This window comes from Lycorma delicatula, chromosome 4 (genome assembly GCF_047948215.1).
Source record: "Lycorma delicatula isolate Av1 chromosome 4, ASM4794821v1, whole genome shotgun sequence".
Lineage (NCBI taxonomy): Eukaryota > Metazoa > Arthropoda > Insecta > Hemiptera > Fulgoridae > Lycorma > Lycorma delicatula.
The window spans coordinates 175,573,172-175,598,653 of NC_134458.1; the positions used below are offsets into that span (position 1 = coordinate 175,573,172).

Genomic DNA, 25,482 nt, shown 5'->3' on the forward strand with positions numbered 1-25,482 from the left:
TTGAAAATTCTTTTTCTTATTTTGAGAAAGGCCCAAAAGATATTGTATTTTAGATGGAACTATACTCGTACATAAACGTAACTATTATTTTTAGTAATGATAACAAGGTTAGTGTTTTATTTAGTGGCTAAAAACAAAATACACGTAGTATAGTTTAATTTTATTACAAACGAATTCAACTTTATCATTTCAAAAGAATTTGTCACCCAAAAACAACACCCAGAAACATAGCTTTATGTGTAACAGAAATACTATTGTTATCATTAATTGGAATCCATCTATCCACTGAATAATCTTTTAAACTGTCTTTTTCCTTTTTTATTATTTTATGATTTGTAGGCAAAAATTATAATTGATTTATAATATGGAATCTTATTTCAGCTATATAATATTACAGCTGGAATTCCGTTAAGAAAAGGGCAATGCAAACCAGAAGAAACTAACTCGTACTAGCTTTTCAACTCACCAAAAACACCCACAACAAAAGGTTTCTATCCTGGAATGCAAAAATATATTACAAAACGGTAGCGACAGAATTCGTACAATACGGTAATCAAACCGGAAGCCCTACATGCCGCCGAAACATTATCAGTCGCCGACTACGATTCAATCAAAAGACTAGAGAACAAAAAAATGAAAATCTTAAGAAAAATCCTGGTCCCAAATTCCAGTACAATAAACTAATCCGCATCAAAAACGAAACCGGGTACCAAAAATTTAAATAATTTTCAGAAACAATGAGAAAAAGAAGAATTAACCTTTACGGACACAACCTCAGAATGAGCGCAAACATACTAACCAAACAAATCTTGGATTATTTCCACAAAAAAAAAACCAAACCAGATTAGTTCAACTGAACAGAAAAAGACCTAATGCTACTCCAGAACACAGAAAGCATGCTGCTGGACAAAACCGCCATAATAGTCTACCAAGAACAAGAAAACGAGGTTCCAAGCCAAAACCAAAACAAATCGTAAGATCCAATTCTCCGATGAAGAAAGGAAAGTAAGATCGGAATGAATGAAACAATATTAGGCTAAAAGAAAGGCACTGAATACAGAAAAGTGATTGATCCAACATACCCCTAAACGGAAAACGGGGGAAACGGGTAAAACGGAAAAGAAGAATAAAATGTTATAAAATGACACTTTCGTTTAAGTAACACTACTTAAAACAATTTAAAATCGTGATCATTTTGCCTTACTGTTCCAATTTTCTACGATGACTTGTAAATACAAGTGATGTTATTTAATTTTGATTACAGTTAGTCAAGAGTGTGGGATCACTGAAGGTTCCGTATCTCAGAATTTTACTCAAAGAGTGGAATTATTCTTTATTTGCATATCTACATACATTAATGTAAACATACAAATTCCCCGGCTTTATCAGGAAGGTTATGCAACTTTTTTCCGGTTTTTATTTCCTGAATCCCTGTCTATTTTGCTTTTAGGCACAATAATTAAGTCAAAATTTGAAAAAAACTATTTAAAAACTTTTTTCGCGGTAATAAGTTTAGGAAAAATCGAAAAGTTTTTTTTTATTTTAGAATTTAACAGAAACGTGACGCGTCGCTTAATACAACTACGCATGTCGGAGAGAGTAATTTGATACGATTAAGCGATACGTCGTAAGCGATGGTATTCAGTTTCTTGTTACGCTTGATCTGGTTACCGAACGATATGCTTCTATTTCATCAATTCTATACCTCTATCTTCGTTTAAGCTATACCCTCTTTCTTTTCAATCCCTTTCCGCATCTCATTAAATTCTAATACTACATAATATAGAGAGCGTTGTAGAATTCTTGCCGCATTGATCACTCCATACATGCCGCTTTATAACCGCTACATTTTCTTCATTATAGTATTGCGAGATACTATATAACACAAGTGCATACAATCTATACCACTGACTGATACATTATTTCAGTGCATTATACATAATAACTAGTATTGAAACAAATGTACTGAATTCTTTTGACTAGTTATAAATAATTTATAAGTGCTGCCAATATTAAGCTTCAAAATATCCCTCTTCCCAACAGTTTCTTCCAACATATATCTTTCTTTATTCACTTTTTTTATCATTTTCTTTTTGAATTATGAATTATTAATACATATCCTGTTATTTTTTTTATTCTTTCTTTTGTGTTCACAACGGAAAATATATTCTCATTCTATCAGTTTTTTTTTTTTTTTTACTATTTTCCTATAACCACAATTTTTAATGTAAATGACATCAAACTAATGGTATCGCATCAGTATTCAGTTTTCCGTTGTAATTTTTTACATTTTTATTTTTACATTTGTTAATGTAATACTAAAAATTTCAATTTTCTTTATAGTGCACAATAAATCTTTGTCGTAAAATAATAAAGAAAATTCTATTTTACCTAGAAAAAATTATTTCTTGGTAAAGAAAATTTTTGTAGTATATTTATAAAGAATTTTTCAATTACAGTATTTTATATGCGCATATATATATATTGTATCCATTTTTCTTCATTTTTTTTATATTATATAAACCTACCGTCAATATGTTTATATGAATGTAATATATAATTTTTACAAATCTCAATCTATCCTATTTTAGATCATTTTATTTTTTTTATTTTTTTTTGTGGAGGATAGCGGGTATCGACTACTATGATCATTAGCCCTTTTCCCAAACAAAAAAAAAAGAAAAAAAGTCTCTCTCCTCCCTGATGAAATCACTAGCAAACTAGTGTTGACAGACAGATTATCCAGAAATAGACTTGTCGTAGAACATTAAAAACACCAAAAGAACAAAAGATGACAAGGGTGTACTTAAAAACACATAATTGATTTCTAAAGAAATGTTGTCAAATCAGTCAAAACAACTGCTAAGTCATACAATTATTAAAAAGCTCATCCTTTCATTAAATTTGTCAGAAGCTTATAAAACTATTTACTCGTACACTCTAATTAACTATCTTCTAGGTAGGCCATCCTTTTTTTGCTTTTTTCCACATCATCCTGAAGACGTCAAAATTATAAGTCAAATTTCAAGGTTCGAATGCCTCAGAGATGAACTCTTCCGATCCTTTGCAGTAAATTACGGAGGCTGTATTGCAGGCGGCAACAGATGATACCGGCTTAGATGATGCGGTGAAACACACATCAAATCGACAGTCGATGCACTCCCCCCTAAAGCGTGCGGGGTGGCTGAAATGCTTGCCTTCTCGTTTAAAGACCTCTGTTCTTTCGGTAGCTCCGAAAGAAGCTACCCTCCAATGTCGTCTTTTTAATATCTTACTCTCTTCTTCGCTGGTTCCTTGAATGGGGATTTTCTCTATTTCAACTTTTACCGTCGGTACATTATATTCAAACTTCTGCGGTTTAACTTAGTTTCTTTCACCTTTTGACTGCTCGAAAGCTCATTCTTCGGTTGTATAACAACCTTTGATTTGGGTCATGTGTTTTCTTCTGTGTCGGTCTTGGGCTACTTTTTCTGGATGGTCGATTCTTCAATTTTTTATTGATAAATTATTATTGTAGTCATCGTCGTCGTCGTTTCTGTATTATTGAAAAAATTAATTACTTCAAAGATATTTCCTTCCAGTGTTCGAAAAGTATTTTTAATTTTTATTTACCCGACTACACGTAACAGCATAGCTATAAAGGGAAAAGATAGCGAATAGCCAAGATTTTGGATATCGGTGTTTTAATAAATGTTGACGTTTCAAGACGCTCTTAGGTCAAAAATTGTACAAAAAGTTATAGAAATTTTAGAAGGATGTACACACAGGATGTAGGATTTTAGAAGGATGTACACACAGTAAGTATGTGTGTTGGACTGTGTTTTGATAAATATTTCAGGACTTCCTCAACATACTTTTTTCGAAAATGTTTTTTTATATTTATTTTATTTTCCTGTTGTATACGTTGCAATCTATTCAATTAGGGAACAATAAGCAACCCCCCCCCCCCCCCCACCGACCTAGTGAGATGAGGTTGATATGTATGACATGTAAATGAGGAGTAGTTTTGTAAAGACTCACGCCGACCATTCCTAAGGCGTGTGGTTAATTGAACCCCAACCACCAAAGTATACTATCTAGGTATCCTCTGTCTAGTATCCAAATCTGTATAAAAGCAACTAACTTTTACTAGGATTTGAACCTCAGAACCTTGGACTTCGAAAATCAGCTGTTAAACAACTGATTTCGGACGACGAGTTAACCTCTAGACCAGCCCGGTGGAAAATTTCGAAAATTAGCTCAAAAATCTTTATTTATAAGGCATTAAATTTTAGAGTAAGTAAAGAAAAGAAAGGGGAAGTTTTCACCATTATTAGTTTTTGAGTTTTTGTGTAGTAGTCGAAGAAAATTGAGCTTTAATATGATGAAAATAATAACTATTTATTTAGAATTCAAAGTTTTAAGTCAATTGTATGTAAAGAGGAGTATATATTCAACGCTATTTCTAAACAGTTTTTCCTCATATGTCGAAAATTCGTAGACCAAAAATTTGAAATTTGATACAAATATTGATTATATCGATCCCAGCTTTGACCTGAGTTTCTACCCCATAGGAGAAGGGCATCCATAACGGTACTCAAATTCTATTTTTTAATAAACTATAATTTTTTTATTGAATAAGATGGTACCAAATCGGTTCGAGTTGGTAAACAATTACTCAATAAATACATTTTTAAGTCCACTAAAAATAGTAAGGGGGTTGAATGGGATCCAAAATTAAAATAACTTTTATTTTAATTTTCATGATTAAAAATCCAACTATATCTAGTATTAGTGTAAATGACATGGAAACCATTTTTTTTAAATAGTCCAATGAGCCCCGACTTAGGAATTAAAATATTTTTCTTTAATCTTTCATAATTTCGTATATTTTTCCTAGTTTTAAGCTTTAATTAAATTAAAATTTTATATGAGGTAACTTTCAAGCAGACGGATGAAATGGAATCCAAATCTTTTCTTGGATAACAACAATTATATGAATCGTTTAAGGAAAATACAAAAATCTTCTTTTTTTGTGTTTTAAATAAATTGGTGTGAAGATTTTTAAATGGTTCGTAATTTATTAAAAATGTTAACGGAAATAAAATTAAGCCTTTTTTTCTTAAGCCAAAGTATTGTGCTAAGTTAACAAAACTAGTCCTATTTTCTGTTTTCATCAGTGGCGGCTCGCTGTTAGGCACTGTGGAACTGTAGCACCCTCTATTTGCACTAGATATTATTGAAACATTTAATATAATTAGTTCTTTTTTCTTTTAATTCTTTCTTTATACTTGTACAATATATAATCCTTAATCTTAATGTCGGTAACTATACCCCAGTTTATGAAAAAGATACAAAAATATTAGTATGGAACTGTGCGCTTTACAGTTCCAGCGGCGTGCTGTTTGGCTGTTGTGCGCATGCGCACATAGGAAGCTGGACGCAAGGCTGCGAGGGAGAGAGCATTGTCGCTCCCGCAGTTCCCGAAAATTGCCGAAAATATTATTATCGTTTGCGGAAAATTACGTTGAACTGCAGTTGCTGACTGCAAGTCGTAAAACCAAAAAAAAACGGCGAGCACATTCTGCACCAGAAAATTTATCCATTTTTAAAAACACTGGTGACAGCGCTGGTGGCCGAATTGGATGCTAATGAACTATATAAGTCAAAACGTGGTGTGTTTTGCTATGAAATGAGACCTCAACCGAATCTGTAAGTTATCTAAATAAATTTTTATATGGTTTCAAAGTTGTGAAGTCCTATTTGAATCACCCGGTACTTTAGAGAGAATTTACGTAAATAATATTTTTTTAAACTTCAAATATGATCTGTGGAAATAAGAGAGATGTGTTAAAGAATCCTGAGATATATGAAACTATCAAAACGAGATGTGTTTCTGTAATGTACTCCAAATGTGACGAGTAAAGTAAAACGATAATTCGAACTTCATTTTTCTGTAAAAGTTATTCTTGTAATTTTGTAAATTTTCTAATTTTTCATTTCCCGGTTATATAAAGTTATTATATTATTGTAGCGAGTCAGGTTACTTTAAAATATAAAATATATATTTTATGTAATATATAATATAAATTTATTTTGTATTTAGTCTTTACTTCCCCGGCTATAGCGTATTAACGTATTAAAAAAAGTATTATTTTTTTTTTCAAAAAAAATTACATTTAAATAGATTTTAGATAATCTGCGAAAACATTTATTCCAATGCTCCCAAGATAAAAAAAAAAATTATGACAGACGGTCGTTTGTGCGTAAGTAGGGACGGAGTGGCGCACAATAAGTTGACACGTTTTAATTTTTGATTACATATCTATTTTTAAATTTAACATGATTACATCTTTACATACCAAATATAGTATTTGCGGAAAGTTTTTTTTACTGCATGACACGTTCAATACGGCCGCTGTTACGCCTAATAACCTGAACTCGTTTCTGATGACTGCGACACAAGTCCTCCTTTCACATAACTGAACTTAACCGCTCACACGTTTCCAAAAGATTGGCAGATCTTAATAGGAAAAGTTTATCTGTTAAATATCCCCATAAAAAAAGTCACAAAGATTTAAATCCAGACCCAAAGTAGCCAAAAGAAACCTCATTGTGGCGACTTCGTTAGCGATTTGAAATTACCCAAAATTGAAATTTGAAATTTTGCGATTACCAGAAACTGAATTTAAAATATTCAACACAACATTAGCGTTGTGAGAGGTTGCTTCATCTTGCACAAACCATTGATAATCTACAGGCATTTCAATCGCAAGCAGTTTGAATAGGAAATCATTCCTTAACATATGACGAGACACCTGAATTGGAAGACATAGGGACGCAGACAGACGGACACTTTCGTGATGAGATGTCCGATATACTGGATACGGATCTAACTGAGGAAAAGTTGCTGGATAGGCTCCCGGCGAGGTGGTCGACCTGGGTAATGAACCGGCATAAAACCAGGCGAAGACAACTGTAATTTTGTGGATTTAGCTAACACAGGTCCCAACAGTCAATTTGCTGGCGCAAGTCCTGGAGCATTGGTGCTCCAGGACTCAACTATACTTGAGGATAATAGAATAACAACTAGGGGCACAAGATATACGATACTTTACGATTCTAGTAAAGGGGATAGAAATACGGCGTCACATGTTGTCAGAGCCCTCAGGAGAGTGGCAGGGAAAATCGATTCGGCAGTATTTGTAGTCCCCACAGGCCCGGTAGGAATAATAATTAAAAAGATCGTCATTTATGTCATGAGAAAGGGCAAGACGCTTCCCAAAATGGTGCTGCCTAGTCAGGGAGAACAAGTGCGGGCAAGATCGAGGTCGGCCTCGGTGAGAAGAGGTACGCCTCCAATCGCCGAAAGTAAGACAGTAGTAGTAAAAGCCCAGGGGAAGTCATATGCAAATTTGGTCAAGACGATGAAAGAGAAAGTAAGAGCAGAAGAGGGAGGTGAGGTCCTGTCTATTAGAAGGGGCAGAAATCAGGAGGTCGAGGTGAGAATTAAAGCCTCTCTAAAAGCGGGGGAGTTCACCTCGCTGCTCCGAAGTCGTGTAGCCGATCTCTAAGTAGACGTCAGGACTAGGGGTGATCGTCGAACCGTCGTCCATTTCAAAGACTTAGAGTATGACACATCAGAGAGTGAAATTAAGGAAGCAGTTGAGAAAGTCATAGGAACAGGAGAGAGCTTCCAAGTAACCTCTCTTAGAGAAGCATCGGGTAATACCAAGAACGCGACTGTGATAACAACATACAGGGGCTCAGTAAAACTGGTGGCTGAAAGACTAAGAGTTGGGTGGGTGAACTGCCGTACGTATATAAGAACTGAGAACGAGAGGTGATATAGGTGTTGGGCAACCGGGCACGGCAGAAGGGACTGCAGTGGCCCTGACAGGTCCCATTTGTGTTTTAACGGCGGGGATCAGGGTCACTCGATCAGGGACTGCCGTGAGGCCACCAAATGTCTAGACTGCGATAGCCGGTCCCATAGGACTGGAAGCACAGGCTGTAGAAAGCCGCATGATTAAAGTGCTTTTACTGAATAACAACAGGAGTTTACTCTCCGGTGACCTTGCAGAGGAAATTGCCACGAGAAGTGAATATGACTTTATTTTAGCCACGGAGCCCAATGCACGTTCGGCGTCCAGGCCGTAGTGGGTTCCGGACAGAAATGGTGTGGTAGCCATCAGACGAGTAGCCAACAACAGGGATTTCGGACTTTATCTCAGAGAGGATGATATTGTTGCCGTCGAACTATGCGATTTGATTTTGGTGGGGACTTACATCAGCCCAAACTGTGCTTTGGATCAATTCCAAGATAGAATTTTTAGTCTACAGCGCATAGTCATGCAGTCTAGGAAACGCGTATTAATACTCGGTGATTTCAACTGCAGAGCAACGGCGGCTGGCGCCGTCTCATCCAATGTAAGAGGTAAAATACTGGAGGAATTCCGGGCTACTACAGGGGCGACGTGCATAAATGACGGAACACCTACGTACAATGCCAGAGGGCACACATCAGTAATAGACCTAGCAATCATCGATAACAGAATACATCCGGACACAGTAGTCTTTAAAGTATTGACGGAAGAGACGGCGAGTGATCACAAGGCGGTAGCCGTAGATATCAATGATCAAGTTACAGGAAGCACTCAACAAAATGTCACACCAAGATGGTCGAACAACCAAATTCAAAGGATCGTAAGGAATGCGGCTCGTAGAATCGCAGAGTGCATGCAAATAGATCCTGTCAGTTTTCAAAACATTATCACCGATGAAATGTCCAGAATCCCATGTAATGCAACAAGGCATACTACTGTGTATTGGTGGAATGGTGATATAGCTAGCCAAAGAGATTATATGCACAGATGTAAGAGGAAAGCACAGAGGCTTCACACCCACTGCACTATAAATGAAGAAAGTAGTAGAGCCATGGAAGAATATAGAACCGCCAGAAAACGCCTAAATTACCATATTAAACTAGCTAAACGCAAGAAGTGGCAAGAACTGTGTAAAGACCTGGATAACGACCCTTGGGGTAAAGCATTCCAAAACATAGCAAAACGTCTTGGTCGGCAAGCTCCAATACTAAAGAGTGATGAAGCTATACAACAGCTAAGAACCTTATTCCCCAGGGAGGATACTGGAAACAGAGCGATACTTGAATGCGAAAGGGCTAGATTCGATCAACAAGAGGTGTTAAATGCGATCAAGAAACTCAGCAATAAGAAAAGCCCAGGACCAGACGGTATACCAGCAGCAATTCTTAAGGGTCTGGCAGAAGCTGTTCCCTGGGAGATGGTGGACGTGGCCAGCTTTTGACTTCAAAACTGCATGTTTCCAAGCTGCTGGAAGGCGGCAAGAACCGTCTTCCTGCCCAAGCAAGCCGCGAATATAGAACAAGCTGCATTCCGGCCCATAAGTCTTATCAATAATATGGGGAAGACGGTTGAACGACTTATAGCCTCCAGACTACAGAATGAGTTAGAAGAGAAGAACTGCACCAAGAACAGTACGGCTTTAGGAAAGGGCGTTCCACGATACAGGCATTTGGATCTGTACCGTGGCCGGCGATTATTGATGCTCTAATAAACATGAACATCAGTGATTACACTGTAAATCAGATTAATCAGTACTTAAACGATAGACATACTGAGGTCATGACTGTTGAGGGCATGGTAAATTTTCAGATGTTTGGCTGCGTTCCATAGAGGTCCGTTCTAGGACCCATACTCTGGAATGTTTTCTATGATGGAATATTCAGGCTTCCTTATCCGGAAGGAGTGAGGATTGTCGGCTATGCAGATGACGTTGCGGTACTGATGGAAGATAGGGAAGTGGATCGTCTTGAAATTAAGGCAAATCAGGCCTTACAACTGTTAGACGAATGGTTAGATAACAACCAACTCCAAGTAGCCCCAGCTAATTCAAAATGCATTTTGCTCTCTGGTAGGAGAAGGGTCAGAGGAATAAATATAGAAATAAGGGGGGAAATTATTCGTGAAGTCAGTCAGTAACGTCAAATACCTGGGCGTATTCATAGATAAGAGTCTAAAGTTCGGTTATCACATAGATATGATTTGTCAAAAGGTTGGCCCTACAATTAAGGCTCTAAGAGGTCTATTTAATAACCACTGTACACCAAAACTGGTGGTCAGAAGGTTGATCACAACGGCAATGATGTCATCTATCTTATACGCGGCACCAGTCTGGGGCACTGCAATGAATGTACAACGCAATAAACGCAAACTTAGAAGCGTGCCCAGAGTAGCAATAATACGAGTTGTCTCAGGATATAGAACAATTTCTTACGATGCGTTATGTGTCTTAGCTGAAACGCCTCCCATTGAATTACAGATAAAAGGCCGAAGCATGAGGGTGGCAGGTGTGCCAAGAGCCGAGGTAGAAGACAGTCGTTAGCAATTGGCAAACCGCATGGTCATCCGCTCAAACAGGAGAGTGGACAAGGAGACTTATTCCCAATCTGAAAGAGTGGTTGGGTAGGGAGAAAGGCGGACTAAATTTCCACACCACTCAGTCGATGACAGGTCACAGGTCAGGTCGGGAAATACCTTAATAGAATCGGGAAAAGGCAGACGTCAAGGTCTCCGTACTGTCAGGATGAAGACGACGCGGAACACACCGTATTCAACTGCTATAGATGGGAAGGTCTCAGACATGAAATAAGGCATAATAACCTGATACCTGACAACCTGGTTAGCTGGCTAATGCAATCCAATAACAACTGGGATTGGTTTTCCAATTTTGCGAGCACCGTCCTCAAATCTAAAGAGGAAGAGGAGAGGCATCACAGACGATAGGCGCGAAAATAGGGCAGGGAGGACAGTCCCAACCCGGAGGGCCCGTACGCTTAGGTATGCGGGTTCCGGTGATTGGGTGGGAACTCCTGGGGCTGCTTGAAAGGGATAAAGAAAAGACCGAGTCCCGGCCGGCAGTGTCGGTTTCTGGGGGCGCTTCGGTGCTTGCTGGGGCTGGCGCCGCCGGTTTGAGGCAGGCATAAAAGAGTAAAGACCGAGACCCGGTTTTCTGCGTGTGGGGGGGATGGCATAGCCGGACCTTCCCTTACGTGCGGAGGATTAGAGGCGGGCAGCAATAAGAAAAAATCCGGAACCGGGGGGGCTGATCTGCCGTGCCGGACGTACAGCCGGTGGGTGGGGAGGCCCCCTTAGAGTCACAAGGACACTTCCCTGGGCCGTGTATACTTGAGTGGATGTCCAGCCCAGGGATGTAGGGGGAAAAAAAAGTCCCAGTGTTGAACAGAATGTCATCTTTCCCTTCCGACCTTTATGCAAACTCCAATCTTTTCTACTTGTTAGGTTGTGTTAACTTGTGCAGGACAGTCAATTTGTATGGAAAAATATTGAGATCACTGTGTAACATTCTTTGTACTGTACGACCAGATATTTCCATTACTGGTGAAGCTCGCCTTGTAGACTGTGCCGGATTATGTTGCATGGGAACTGAAAGAGCTCGATATTTTCTGGAACATGAACGGGACCTACTTTAGGTCGTTTCTCTTTTACTCTGCCTTCTTCCTCAAATTTACAGAATACAAGCAGAATAGCGTTTTTGCTGGAATCCATCGACTGTTAAAATGAGCTCGAAATTGTTACCGAATCACTGTAAGTTGTTCAGCATAAGAAGCATAAAGACTTTTTTTGATTCAGCATAAAGAAGCACAACTTCAGAACGCTGTGAATTAGACAAACGTCCGTGATCGGCCACAGTTCACAACTGATGTGTTGCGGAATCAGAATCGAATACAAAGACTAGGCGATATCCACCGATATTTCCATGAAATAAGGGATTACGCATGCACAATATGAAACACCAGGTAAAAAACATTTTCAACCTTGTAAATGTGTCAGCTTATTGTGCCATAGCGCCATTCTGTATGTACGTATGTATGTTGGCCTGTATTTGGTTTTATAATTCTGGACCCTGGTGACCGATTTTCTCCAAATTTTATAGACAGGTACTACCTTCGGTGGGGGGGAGGGAGAGTGTATTAAATTTTTGCAAAAATTTGAAAAAGGAGTGGGGTGTTTTGCCTGATAAAATATTCCAAATTTTTACTTGGGCACTTTAGCAAAAAAAGTCTTCAAAAGTTGTAGTTTTTTTTATCAAGATCACAAATTCCCAAAAAGGTTTTTTATCGTTTAAATTTTTTTATTGTTTTTCTAATTAAAATGTGTTTTGTTTTTTTTTTATTTTAACCCATGTAGCAAGTTCGGGATACATTACATTTAAAATGTAAAAATCCTAATTTTATGATAGCTCTTACTCTTTAGGTTAAATTTTAGCATCCATCATACTCTTTAGCACTTAAAAAAAAAAATTAGCCAAATATCTAGCCCCTTAGCTAGAAAATTACAACTTTGCGTATATTTAGAATATTACGGTTGTTTCTTTGCATTTTTTAAATAATTCTAAAAAGTTCTATTTAAAAATGTATTATCAGTACTTAGGGATTATTTTCTTAAAAATTAATTTTATCCGATTGCTTTTCCTTGAGTATGGGAATCTCAAAATAAAAAAAAAACTTTCGCAGTTTCAAAATTGTAATATTCAAAGCGTATTTTGTTAAATAAAGGTATTTATCTAAATTATTTAGAATTCATAATTTTGGTTATTGTTATTCAACAAAAAGGAATTGTTTTATCATGAAGAGAAACAAATGGAAGTTTAAACGATTGAATCGCATAACTTGATCGGCGTAGCCGGGAAAGTTATGCAATTCATTGCCGGATTTTTTTTAATTATATATTTTTTTTTTTTCTAAAACTGATTATCCAGTTTGCAGATTTTATTTATGTACGTTTAATTTTATCAAAATACGACTTAAAATTATTTTTCATTGATAACTTAATTTTGTTTTAATGTAATATAACTCTCCAACTCTATAATTGGTAAAATTATCGATGTTAATTAATTTGTTAAAAATAATTTTGCGGTTAAATTTCGTGATTAATTACATTTAATTATAATTTAATTAGTAATCTGATACTTTAAAATAGATTGAGTTGAAATGGCATGAGAGGATACACGCGTATATTTTCCTTTGTGAAAATTATAATTCATAATATTATACATATTGAATGTGTTTTTTTTTGTATTCAGGAATCGATACAACGGTATCGAAATGTTTGTATCAAATGGTATATAATAAGATATCGTTTTAAAAATAACTATTAATTAAACTCTATGATATATTCTGCGACTATTTTAACTGATTTAGATTACGCTAGTGAGTTTGACATGTTTTTACGTGTGCCGTAGACACTACTGTCTAGTTATATCTTCTGTATTATCGAACTTGTGCCGCAGAAATATTAACTATCTGCTTAGAAAAAAAGTATTTTATGACTCATGCATATATCATGATGACTTTGTTATTATCTTTGTTCTTTTATTATGCAGTCCAAATTTAATTGCAGATTGTTTACTTATATTTTAAATTTAAAAAAAAATTGCTATTAAATAAAATAATTAAATGTTTTTTAATATTAACATTTAATTTTATTTTATAGTATTTTATTTAGTAAAATTGTGTATTCAGAGCACTAGTTGACTGTTTCTTGTAAATTACTTATTCTTTGTATGTTTAAATTAACAACGATGTTCAACTCGGTTCGGTTAGAACAAAATAATAATAATAATAAATGTATTAAAAAATTGATAAATGATGATATTTGCGTGTAGTGGAAGTACTACAGAGTTTTTACCATCACGATTATAAATTTTTGAGTCAGATTTCAATCATGTGTATCATGAAAAAAGAATAGTGAATGCATTTAACTAATATTTCGGTTTGTAATGATAAACTGATGAAAGAGCCGTTTACCCAATACTTTTTGGAGAACAAAAGACTTCTGGTCAATAATTTTTAAAACATATAAACAAAATCTTTAAAAAATCCTTTTACGTTAAGATAAAACCATTAGATATATTGTAGGGATAAATAATTTTACAGGCAATCTTTTTTTATAAACTACCCTTAATGACGGTTTCTTAATTCTTTTGTTTCGGCCGAAATGTAGACCACGTTTAACACTTTTTTTAACATTCCTCTTTTTCCTTTCCTGCCATTAATTATTAATTCTCTCACTAGCTTTTTTCCTGAATTATTCGATCGCTATTCTTTTTTTTTGTTTTTTTTTTGGAGTTTTTTCTTTACAGAAAACCTCTTCCCCGAAATTTCTTATAAATTTTGCATTTTTTAATTAATTATCACTTCTGTAAATCTGGAATTTATATTCAAGCTTTAAATCTTGATTTGCTTTATTACAGCATACGAGTGTGGGTTTTATTTCTAGATAAAAGAGGAGGATTTTCTCGGGAATTCTATTATCACTTATCCTTAAAACAATAGCTACGAAAGAATCAATTTTACGGCATGTATTATTTTATATTATTTCTTTAAATTCCTGTTATATCACTTTGTGCGGGTGGAGTTTACATATATTGTGTGTCGTCTTTTATAGAACTGAATATTTTTCTTAAAAAATCTTTTTCTTACTTTTGGAGTTCTTTTAAATACCGGCTGTGTTGGTCGTCGTCAAATATTAATTTGTATACAACGTTTCTGACAAATCGCCGTATTCAAATTTCATAATTTTTATTTAATCTATTAAACCAATTTAATTTCGTTCACGAAGGCTGTTTTTTCTTGGCCCTTCTATGCTATAGTTTCTTCAAGGTATTTAAATCGGTTTACTTTTTCTAATTTTCCATACCTGGTTTTTAAAAACGTTGGGGTATTCTTGATATTTTTCTTCTATTGCGTTCTTATTTTAAAAAGTGATTTGTTCGTCTGTACTTTTTTCTGTTTCTTGTAATATGTTTGATTGTTTTATTATTTTTCAAATAATAAAAAAAATTTAATAGAGATTTATTTATTCGTAATTCTAATACAATGAATGAAAAAAAGTAAATTGACGAAAGCCTGTAGAATTAAATTATCCAAAGATTAGCCATCTTATACATGACGGAAAATTCATGAAGAGATTATTGTTAGGCATAGATAGTAAAAAAAAAAACTTTATACAAAAAGGCTGAAGCAGTTTTTTTTATTCAAAATTGTTTTTAATCTATTGAAAAATTCCTTTCCCTCCCCAATCATATATGTCGTATATTTGGGATTAAATTTAAGTTTATTTTTTGAGTTATCCTTTACTTAGTTTCAAGGTATCAGGCGATAGTATTAAAAGAAGTTCAGAATATTTTATAAAATTTGGAGACTAGTTTAACTAGAAGTCGTGATCATAATGGATAATCCTCCTTACCATTCTCCCAGGATTGGAAGAAAAATTCTCCATTTAACCCACAATCATTACAACTGAAACCCAAATGAACTGATATAGGCTCCGTAAAGTTTATTTTGTGTCATCATCGCCATGATCTGGTGTTCTGCCTTGCAGTTGGTTTCTTTAAGGCCACCGCTGCCTCCATCTATTTTTGTCTCAAACCTTCTCCTTCATCCCCTTGTAGTTTCCAGTTTAAATCTCACCTATTACTTTTATCAGCAAAGTTGTGACATTCAAGTTCCTACACGTAATCGGTCCTTTAACTACTTTTGTTCCTTTTACCAGAGATCCGAATGAGAAGCAATTTTAACTCCGAAGTATTTAACAGAAATCAGCGTCGTAGCGTAATGCAAGGAATTATCAGAAGGCCCTTTAATAGAGTGGTTTTCCGTTAACTTCCTGAAGACTTCAGGAAAGACTTTAGATTTCAATGGACTTAATGAAGTTCTTTCGCTTATGGGGACAGTTTCCCATCTACAGGGCAACAGAGTGTCCTGTTCCCGCTACCGCTCATCCGCCATCTGAGGAACCTGTTGGCATTTTTAATGGGGAACTCCTTATACCGGGATGGTCCCTTCATTCATTAGCCGATTTTAAATACCAGCAATTGTTTATAAAATATATACATTTTACCAATGAGTGATGAATATCAGGATTTTCCCTTCACTGTATCTCAGACCTTGAAGGCGTTTCTTAGATTTTCTAGTACTTTTAGCGTAAAATAATAATTTAAAATAAACGCAAATAAGAATTTTAAAAAAATTAATAGGTTAAGGGTAATAATGGATAGAGAATAAGTGTACAAATTTGTTAACAAAACAGGAAAATAACAAAATAGCTGTTGTAACTTTTATTGTATTCAAACTAACTACTTAATTTCTTTGAATTTTTCTTTACATGTATTTCTTTATTTGTCTAGAACTTCTTTGTATTTTGGCTTTGTTAAAATTCTTTCTTTATCTAATAAAATCAGCATATATGTATGTATATATATACTAAATGTTGAAAGAAGTTTGAAAGACAGATGTTAGAATGTTTACACCAAGTTTGGATGTAAATGGAACAATGATATACTCGCAGAATGGCTGGCATTGAAATAGAATACCAGTACTTGAATCACGAAAAATGAAATGAAAATACGGCATTTGTAATAATAATGAAAAATATATATTTTAATATTTTGGGACTTTTCTATATGCAAAGAAAAATAATAATCGAATTTATAAGAAGTCTTGTTTTAACCGAGTATATTACAGCGATAATTACGGTTAATGATAAATACATTTATTTATTAATTAAGTTATTTTTAACGAACGAACAGTTCGTTATTGGATTCCGTATGTATGTGTGTGAACGAACACTTTTAATTTTGGATTTTGATTTTGATTTCAGATTCAGATTAAGCAACGTTAAGAAGATTATAAAAGTACACGAATGGCCGCCAAAATTAAAGCTGTAATGATCATTATGCAATTACGGTGTAAGCTAAAAAGTTGGATCAAATGCACTAATGTAAGGTAAATGCACTAAAATGCGTAAAAAATATAAATATCAATTTGTAATTCAAGTATAGGACCCTCAAAAAGGCGGAAAAACTAACTTTAAAAAATGAAAATAATAAAATATGCCATAAAACCGCCAAAACATAAGATAAATTAATTATGTTAACTTAGCCTATGTAACGTAAGTAGAATTAGAGATAATAACTTTGTTAGAAATGAATTAATAATTGAGAGAACGGTAATGATAAAAAGAATGTTCGTTCAAGAAAGTCTTACTTGATTTTTCATTGATTGGATTTTATGAGACTTTTTAAATTGAAACAGTTCGTAAGCCACACTATATTAAAAAAACAGAATGTTTATTTAATATTAAGATAAGTAAAACAAGATTTACTATATACTCTTTATACACTCTGTAACTCAAATAAATATAGAACATAAAAACCTGAAATTTTTAATATTAATTAAAATGACAGTTAGTCGTTCAAAACGACGCAGGTTAGTTTTTAGGATTGTTTGGCTCTGCTTATTTGAATCAACGTATATAACGCATTATGTCATAACAAAAAACGGATAACATTAATTTGTTGCTTTACGTTAATTTTCCCAGACTTCCTTATTACCGTAACGCATTTAAACTACCTATGCACTTATGTACCACGGACACCTATGTAAGACGTACACGCAGGTTTGGAAAATTGGAAAAAGATTTAAAAAAATATTGTTTCTTTTTTGGATTTTATTAGCAAAATCCTATAGAAAATTTAATTTATAACACTACTTATTTGCATAATGTCAATAAATCAGTTCTGTACTCTAAATATTTTATTAAAAGCGTAGAAATTATAGTAGGTATTTACCTTAATTACTGTCATCAGTGCTCGAGTTTTCGTCATGCGTGGAATTACAATTACCTTTGTAATCACTTAACCACATATAATCGTCCTCACTTCCATCGTGAGCGTTTGAAATACCACATATTTTTAAACGATTTTGTAATCAAATCATCCGGTGTTTCTGACAGAGTCGCAATAATCCACTCACAAATCTGTATCAAAGAGAGTTTCTTAATTTTATCTGATGATGTAGTCTCGTGTATTGTTTACGGAGATTGGTTTTAAGCAGTCAGTCTTTACGCAAATATTTAGAGGCTGAAGAATAGAGTCATTCCACCAGGAATAATAATAAGTTGATCACACTTTCCAGCAATCAGTTTTCGTTTTACATCATCTGCTGAATAACTTCTAAAACTGACCGTTAAAATTATGGAAAGTTGTCGTAATATAATGCCTGGTCGACGCTCCCAGGCGCATTTAATCTAGTTCGTTACAAATTTATCTATCCCTTTTCTTGTACTCGTACGATAATATCGAATGAAAATTTTTAACCTATCCGTAAACATATTTTCTTTTAAAAATTACATTTAGGAGAGTAATCTTTTCCCGTCTGAAAGTGTTGTCAGTATCACCAAGCAACGTCATCACCAGAAATTTGTACCCGAACACTTTGCACCTACATTTTCAATTGTTGACGATCGCATTTCGAAATTCACCGGTGTTCGCCTCACATTCCTAATTTGATCTAGGAAATAATTGTTCCTTTTTTGTAAATTTATGACACATCTTTGAAATTTTGTCAGTTTATCGTTGTTTGCTTCTGGTAGTCGCCGTGCTATTGTTGTTCTTCAAACTGAAAAAGTATGTCGTCAAATTAATCAGCGTATTAGCTTTCTTAAGAATAAATCTAGTCAGCTTTAAATTCATTCCTACCCGATATGTTTATATTACTGATCGGCAATTTTCAGAGCTTTCATTTGACACGTTTCTGTAGAAGTCGCGTATCTACACTATGACTAACGTTCCATATGCCGAAACTATAATAGATATGTTCGTATAAGTACAAATTCAAGGTCATCCAGCGCCACAAAGGAGCTTCTCATACGAGGCTAGACTAACGATAATTCATCCAGCCACTTTTAGAACTAACCTAACCTATATCTCGGCTACGGATGCGTGTATTGCGACTCCTAAGCGAAATTTGGTCAATAAAAGTCGTGGAAAAATCTTTAAATAAAATAATCTATTTAATTTGTGGGTACGTGTGTTAATAAAATAAAGATGTACCTTGAGGACGATCCTGATCGTTGCACCAGAAAGCGTCTCGCGAGGCCGTGCACCAGGAGTTCAATCGGTTAAATCTTTTCAAAAATTGCAAACACTGTATCTCAAAGACGATTAGTCCTAGCATGTTAAACAAAATTTTCAACCCCATTTATGCAGTCCATCCGATCTCATTACCGACCATCAATGGGTAACATCGGGGTGTCTGTAGAGGGGTTATTTAGGGAGGAGGTTCAATGCTCTTATAATATTTCCGCAACCATTCGTCCGATTTTCACAGTTCAAACAGGTATGTGTTTGAACTGTTAGATTGAGGGCTAACAGTCACGTGCATCGTACACTCTCGATCAAAACGGTTATTCGGAAATTTAGTTATATCTCGATAACCGAGTTTTAAAAAATTCAAATGACATGTAGTAATCTGTACTAATTATTGTGTAGACTACCGGTGCAAAGCACGGGTCACGACTAAATAACTGTAATAAATATGTTTGTGTGTATTATTAAACTTAAAATAATAATAAGTTAAATAAAATATTATTTATAAAACTATTTTTGTGTAGCCTACCGGGCTGGTCTAGTGGTTAACTAGCAGATGATTACTAGTGGTTGTTTGAGTAATTTAAGTTGGTTATTACACACTTTAAAAAACGATGTACTTCTTTAACGAATAATTATCGATTAGCGTTAGTCTTTATAAAATAAAGACGATATTTACGTACATTAATTAGAAACGTACACGATCATCATATTTATAAGATAGTTACCGATAGTACATTAAATTTAATATCTGGTAGTTAAGAGAGTTAAAATTGATCTGACTAATTAAACGTTAAGATATCGGTTTGAGTAAATAAATTAAGTGGATATTTACTTAGTACTTTAAGTAATAACGTTCTCCTTCAGTACACTTATGAAATAAGTTTCCGATAGTGGAATAAATGAAATACCTGGTAGTTTAGAGTTAAAACCGTCCTTATCATGAAAACGAATTCATTGCAGTATTGTTGCCCCGCCGGTCATACAGACACCTAACGCCGACACACAACCGGCTGTTCTACAACCACACACATCCGAAACACACGAATTTCTAAGAAATTCAGTTATATCGTAAAAAGGGAAAATACCATAATACCGTAAAAAAGGGCAGTTTTATAAGAAGCCAAGTTTGGTCGATTTTTCATTCCTCTATTTACTACACTAATAAACCTTATTTCCGTTTATTTCGCGTTTTTCCACAGAAATGCTCTCTTGTTTTTTCATTGGCTAGGAGAGATTCGTTTTCTTTCTTTCGTTACTCAGGAATGCAGGACTCTGCTATCAAAATTTCTGCCTGTAGCGCGATTTCCATGCTCCTTTACGTAAGCAAATAACACGTAACATTTCTGCTACAGTGAATCAACGCAGTCTGTTTTATTCACTCGTTTCGTAGTTTTATTGTACGTCAATCTTTTACATACTGATTGGTCGTTATCATGATGAAAATGGTGATAAAATGACTGACTACAAAATGATTAATACAAATGTTTTACGAAATATTCGAACCCGGATCCTGTGGATGAAAAATGGATGTTGTACCCGTATGTGATGGAGCTCGACGTATTTTTTATTTAATTATTTACTTTTTTATAAATATATTTAAAAGAAAATGTAACAAACCTTTTTTTTGTATTTTTCTCTAATTTTATTCAGTTCTTATAAAAAAAATATTTTTAAAAACGCATAATGTATTTAGTGAGAAATATCATGACATAAAACTATTTTAGAATGCAGTTTGAAATACATAAAGCTTTTTCGTTATAAAAAATTAAATTAAAAAACTGATGTATGGTACAAATATATTAATAATTTAGAGTCATACTAAGAATATATTTACATAAATTTGGACATTTTACATTTTAAATTCTCATCTTTACCAGTTTTATTTTAGGAAATTCATTTTAAATTATTCTTGTTGGAAATAAACAACATATATTCTAATAATATAAAATTTATTCGTCGTGTATAGAAGACTGTATAAAGCACGTTTCTGCAACTTTTTTATTCTATTTTTTACATCATAAATTTTTTAATTAATTTTCACTGTTAAAAGCTACATACAAATATTTATATACAAGTAAATAAATGTAAAATATACAAGTATTACGAACAAATCACTAGGAAATTATACGGAATAAGGTTTTCCCAAACCCTTTTGAGTTCTGTTTTCAGTGGTGTATCCAGTAGCACTATTATTAATGGCGTTTATCATATAAATATAAGAAAATCCCTTATATAATGGAAAAATATATTCCATCCACTTGGTGTTTTTTTTTAAATTTGTAATTTTTAGAAATTTTATTTTATTCATGTGCTGAGTCGTTGGTTTCAGTGTAATGTAAATAGAATTTTTTTGCAAAAAAATAACATACTTTCTGATCATCCTCGAAGAGAAACAGTAGTAGTGTTAAAGTTAAGGGATAAATAGTATTTTGTGAAACATCCACATAAAATTAAAATATATAGGTCCCCAAAGTAGGTCATCTGCAGTAAAGAAATTTTACTTGATGAAAACGTAAAAATTTATAATTTTTTTTATTGTTACAACTAAACGTTTCACAAAGAGACGGGAAAAAAATAGACGAGAGATTAAAAGTGAAAATAAAGAAAAAAGTTCTATCTATTCTAAATAAAGAAGCATACAAGATACCATACGCCGATCTCCGTGGCGGAGTAGTAGCTTCTCGGCCTTTCATCAGGAGGTCCCGTGTTCGAATCCCGGTCAGGCTCGGCATTTTTCATTCGCTATAAAATTCCACTTCCATTTCCCACGCACAAGCTTCAGGCTTATGTGGTGAAATCATCAATCCAAAAATAAAAGATTATTCAAATGATAGCCTACCAGGCTGGTCTAATGGTAAACTGGTCATCGTAAATCAGTTGTTTAATGGTTGACTTTCGAAGGCTTTTTTGTGGTTCAAATCCTACTAAAAGTTAGTTACTTTCATTAAGATTTGAATACTAGACAGCGTAAACCGGTGTACTTTGGTGATTGGGGTTCAATTAACCCCACGTTTCAGGATTGGTTGGCACGAGACTGTACAAAAATACACCTCATTTACGTGTCATGCATATCATTATCTCATTGGGCCACAGGGGGGGGGGGGTTGCTTATTGTCCAATAGTTGCAACGTTCACACTAGGATTAATAAAATGCAATACAAAATTTTCGGTAATTATTTAATTGAGGTGCCTCACACCGAAATCACAAAAAACGATGTCAAATTCATTCAAAATTAATATTTATTTATTTAATGATGTATTTTGGGTGTCGGAAAATAGAAAATTAGTAAAAATTTACATAGTGATACAAATAAATAAAAAATTAAAACTCAACAAAAACGCAATAGAACTACTAAAAACATCACTAAACAACTAAAAACAAGCAACAAAACGAAAAAGAACTATTAACAAAAACCCCAATAATAACCACGAATATTCGGAGCAAGACAAACGCAACCGCAATCATCAAGAGCTGAACCTAACCTATAATTATTTATTACTTAAATAATAGTCAAGGTTAGCGAGCGAAGCGAGCGTAGGTTAAATTTGGTTAAATTATATTATTTATTTTCATGTTTATATCTTTAAATATAATGTTTCACTATGATATAAGTTTTTTTCTATTTTCATTGTGTTATGTTTTATTTGTATCATTATGTAAATTTTTACTAATTTTCCGACACCCAAAATACATCATTAAATGAATAAATATTAATTTTGAATGAATTTGATATGTTTTTTGTGACTTCGGGATGAGGCACTTCAACTAAATAATCACCAAATTTTCAACTGTTGACCACTCTTCCCTTCACAAGTAATTTATTTTTTAAATCTGTCCTTTCCTTCATGTATACATAATTAATGGGACGGTTTCGTGTATAATATTCTAGAACTTCTAAGAAGTTTAAAAATCAATAAAACTCTATTGATTTACTGAGCAACACTTTTCCTGGTTTCTCTGTTATGCTTGTGACATGAGTAAAATAAATTTGCTTAATAGAGTAACCTAATATGCAATTTTATTGCCAATGACGATAAAATATTATTTATTTTTTAAATTATAAACTAAACTAGATTTAACAAAAAGCTTAAAATAAAATAAAAAAACCAACGGTTAACGTTTATTTTAGTTTTTTAATAAAAGTTAATAACGTTATGTACTCGTAATTGTAATACGTAGATAAGTACTAATTTATTAATGCTCATATCCACTGACATATAATCAGAGCTTTAACTTTACAGAATGTCGCATATACAACCGGAAATCATTTCAGATATAATCTAAAAGTGAAAATAAATTAAAACATTTCTCCGCGATTTCTACTCCCAAGGGGAAAAATGAAGCCATTCTGAAATTCTTAGAATTTAAATTAAATAATAGATTTGATGGTTTTATATGGTTTAGGCCTAAAAATCTAATAAAACAGATTCTAAAAAAATTGAAAAAATTGAGAATTTTTTTATTTTTTATGTTGGAAGTATTTCTTAATAAAAAAATAAAAATATAAAAATTATAATTTTTCAATTATTATTAAAAAATTTATTTTTAAATAATGAAAGTTTGAAAACATTATAAAAATATTAAAAATAAAAACATTGAAAAATAATAAAATTTGATAAAATATTAAAGATAAAATAATAATATATTAAAACAATGAAATTTTGAATAATTTTAACATGACGATTTAAATAATGTAAATTTTAAAAAAACATCTTTTCTTTTAATTCTTCTTTTTATTTATTTGTTATCAGTGATTCTGTATGTAGATATGTTCCAATATTGAAGTGATTCTTGTTCCTTTTTATAATTATAATGCAGTATTTTTCTGTCACGTTTTGGTTTGTTTTATTTTCAATAGAAATCAAATTTCTTAATCTTTTTTCATTCAGTTGGTTTGACTTAGATAAATTTTCTCAAAATTAAATTTTCTACAAATTTTTATTTTTTTTACCGGAAACTTAACGAAGTTATTGTACATCAAACATAAATAATTGTATTTTTCTACACTAAATTTTTGTGTTTTACAATCATTTTCTTACAATTAATAGAGATTTAGTCCTAGAATCTGTTTTATTCTAGAATATCATATATTTTGCCCCATTAATTATGTAAACATGCAGGAAAGAAGAGATTTCAAAAAATCGTACATGTGGAAAGAAAAAATCTAAAATATTCATTGATTGTTAGTTTGATTCAATAAAAAAAAAGAAAACTATCTAGTTACTACTAGCTGAAACATTTACAATTAGTAAAGTTTATTTAAAAAATAAAAAATGTATTTTTTTATCTTTTTTCCGAATATGTACGTTGCCATCTGTTCAACTAATGAGTAATAAGCGATCCCCTACGGACATTGTGATGAGGATGAAATGTAAATGAACTGTATGGTCTTGTACAGACTCAAGCCGACCATTCCTGAGACGTGTGGTTAATTAAACCCCAACAGTTATAGTACACCGGTATCCCCAGTCTAGTAATCAAATCCGTATAAAAACAGCTAACTTTTCCTAGAATTTAAACCTCAGAACCTTCGACTTCGAAAATCAACTGTTAAGTAACTGATTTGCGACGAGTAGTTTAAAATAAATATATTTATAGAAATTGTATTTTTTAACTAGGAAATAATACAAAATGGATGAAAGGTTAATTTTTCCTATTGTATTATATATAATAACAATAATATTAGAAAAAATTAATTTATGGAATTTTTTTAGATTTAACTAATTCAAAAATTAAAAATGTTGTGTACTTTAACGTCAAATATAAACACATGGTAATTTTAAAATAATATAAATTTTTATATCAGTTTTCTTTACTTCTTCCTTTTTTAATTTTGTTCTTGAAATAAATGTGGTAAAAGACTTTGAAAGATCTTTTTTTTAATTTAATAGCATCTCATATAGGTATGGGAAACTAAAAATGATATAATTTTATGAACTATCCTCACATTAAATCAAGAAGTTAATTTATTTAATTTTTTTACTCTATTGCTGTTGTACATGAACTTCATTTTTATATTTTATAAGTTAATTCGAGTCGATTCATAATCGACTCGAAATTATTATCTTGATAATAATTTTAATATTTTAGTTTCACGATTAGGCTAAACGGATTTATTTTTTTCTTAAAGACTCCTTTTTGGAATCATTTTTTTCTTTAATCTTTCTGTTATTAATCTTATTTTATTTTGTCATTTCCTTCATATAAAAACCACAAAATGATATATATTTTTCTAATATAAAGTTTTTACTTTTCTGTCGTTTTCTCTTGAGGATGGCTTTGTCAGAAGAACTGCATCGGCACTTTTTGAACACAAGTAGCAACTTTTTCTACTTAAGTTCTTGAGCTTTCTCCCTCTATATTATTTTTATTTTATTTTTTTCTCTGACAGTTCAAGTTGAAGCCATTTAGTTCTTTCTCTTAGTTTATGAAAGAGATGTTACGAAGTTTTTAACTTTTTATTTTATATTAAATTATCGTTATTTAATACCTATTTTTTATTTTTT

General features: G+C 33.0%; 1 long non-coding RNA gene across 2 annotated transcripts in view; it reads left to right on the forward strand.

Annotated features, from left to right (window-relative positions):
• Positions 1–25,482, forward strand: part of LOC142322981 (uncharacterized) — a 319,417-nt gene that overhangs the window by 267,263 nt on the left and 26,672 nt on the right. For both annotated transcript variants that reach the window (XR_012755986.1, XR_012755987.1), the window contains one exon: positions 16,704–16,828. This is a non-coding gene — a long non-coding RNA (uncharacterized LOC142322981). The remainder of the gene's footprint in view (positions 1–16,703; positions 16,829–25,482) is intronic.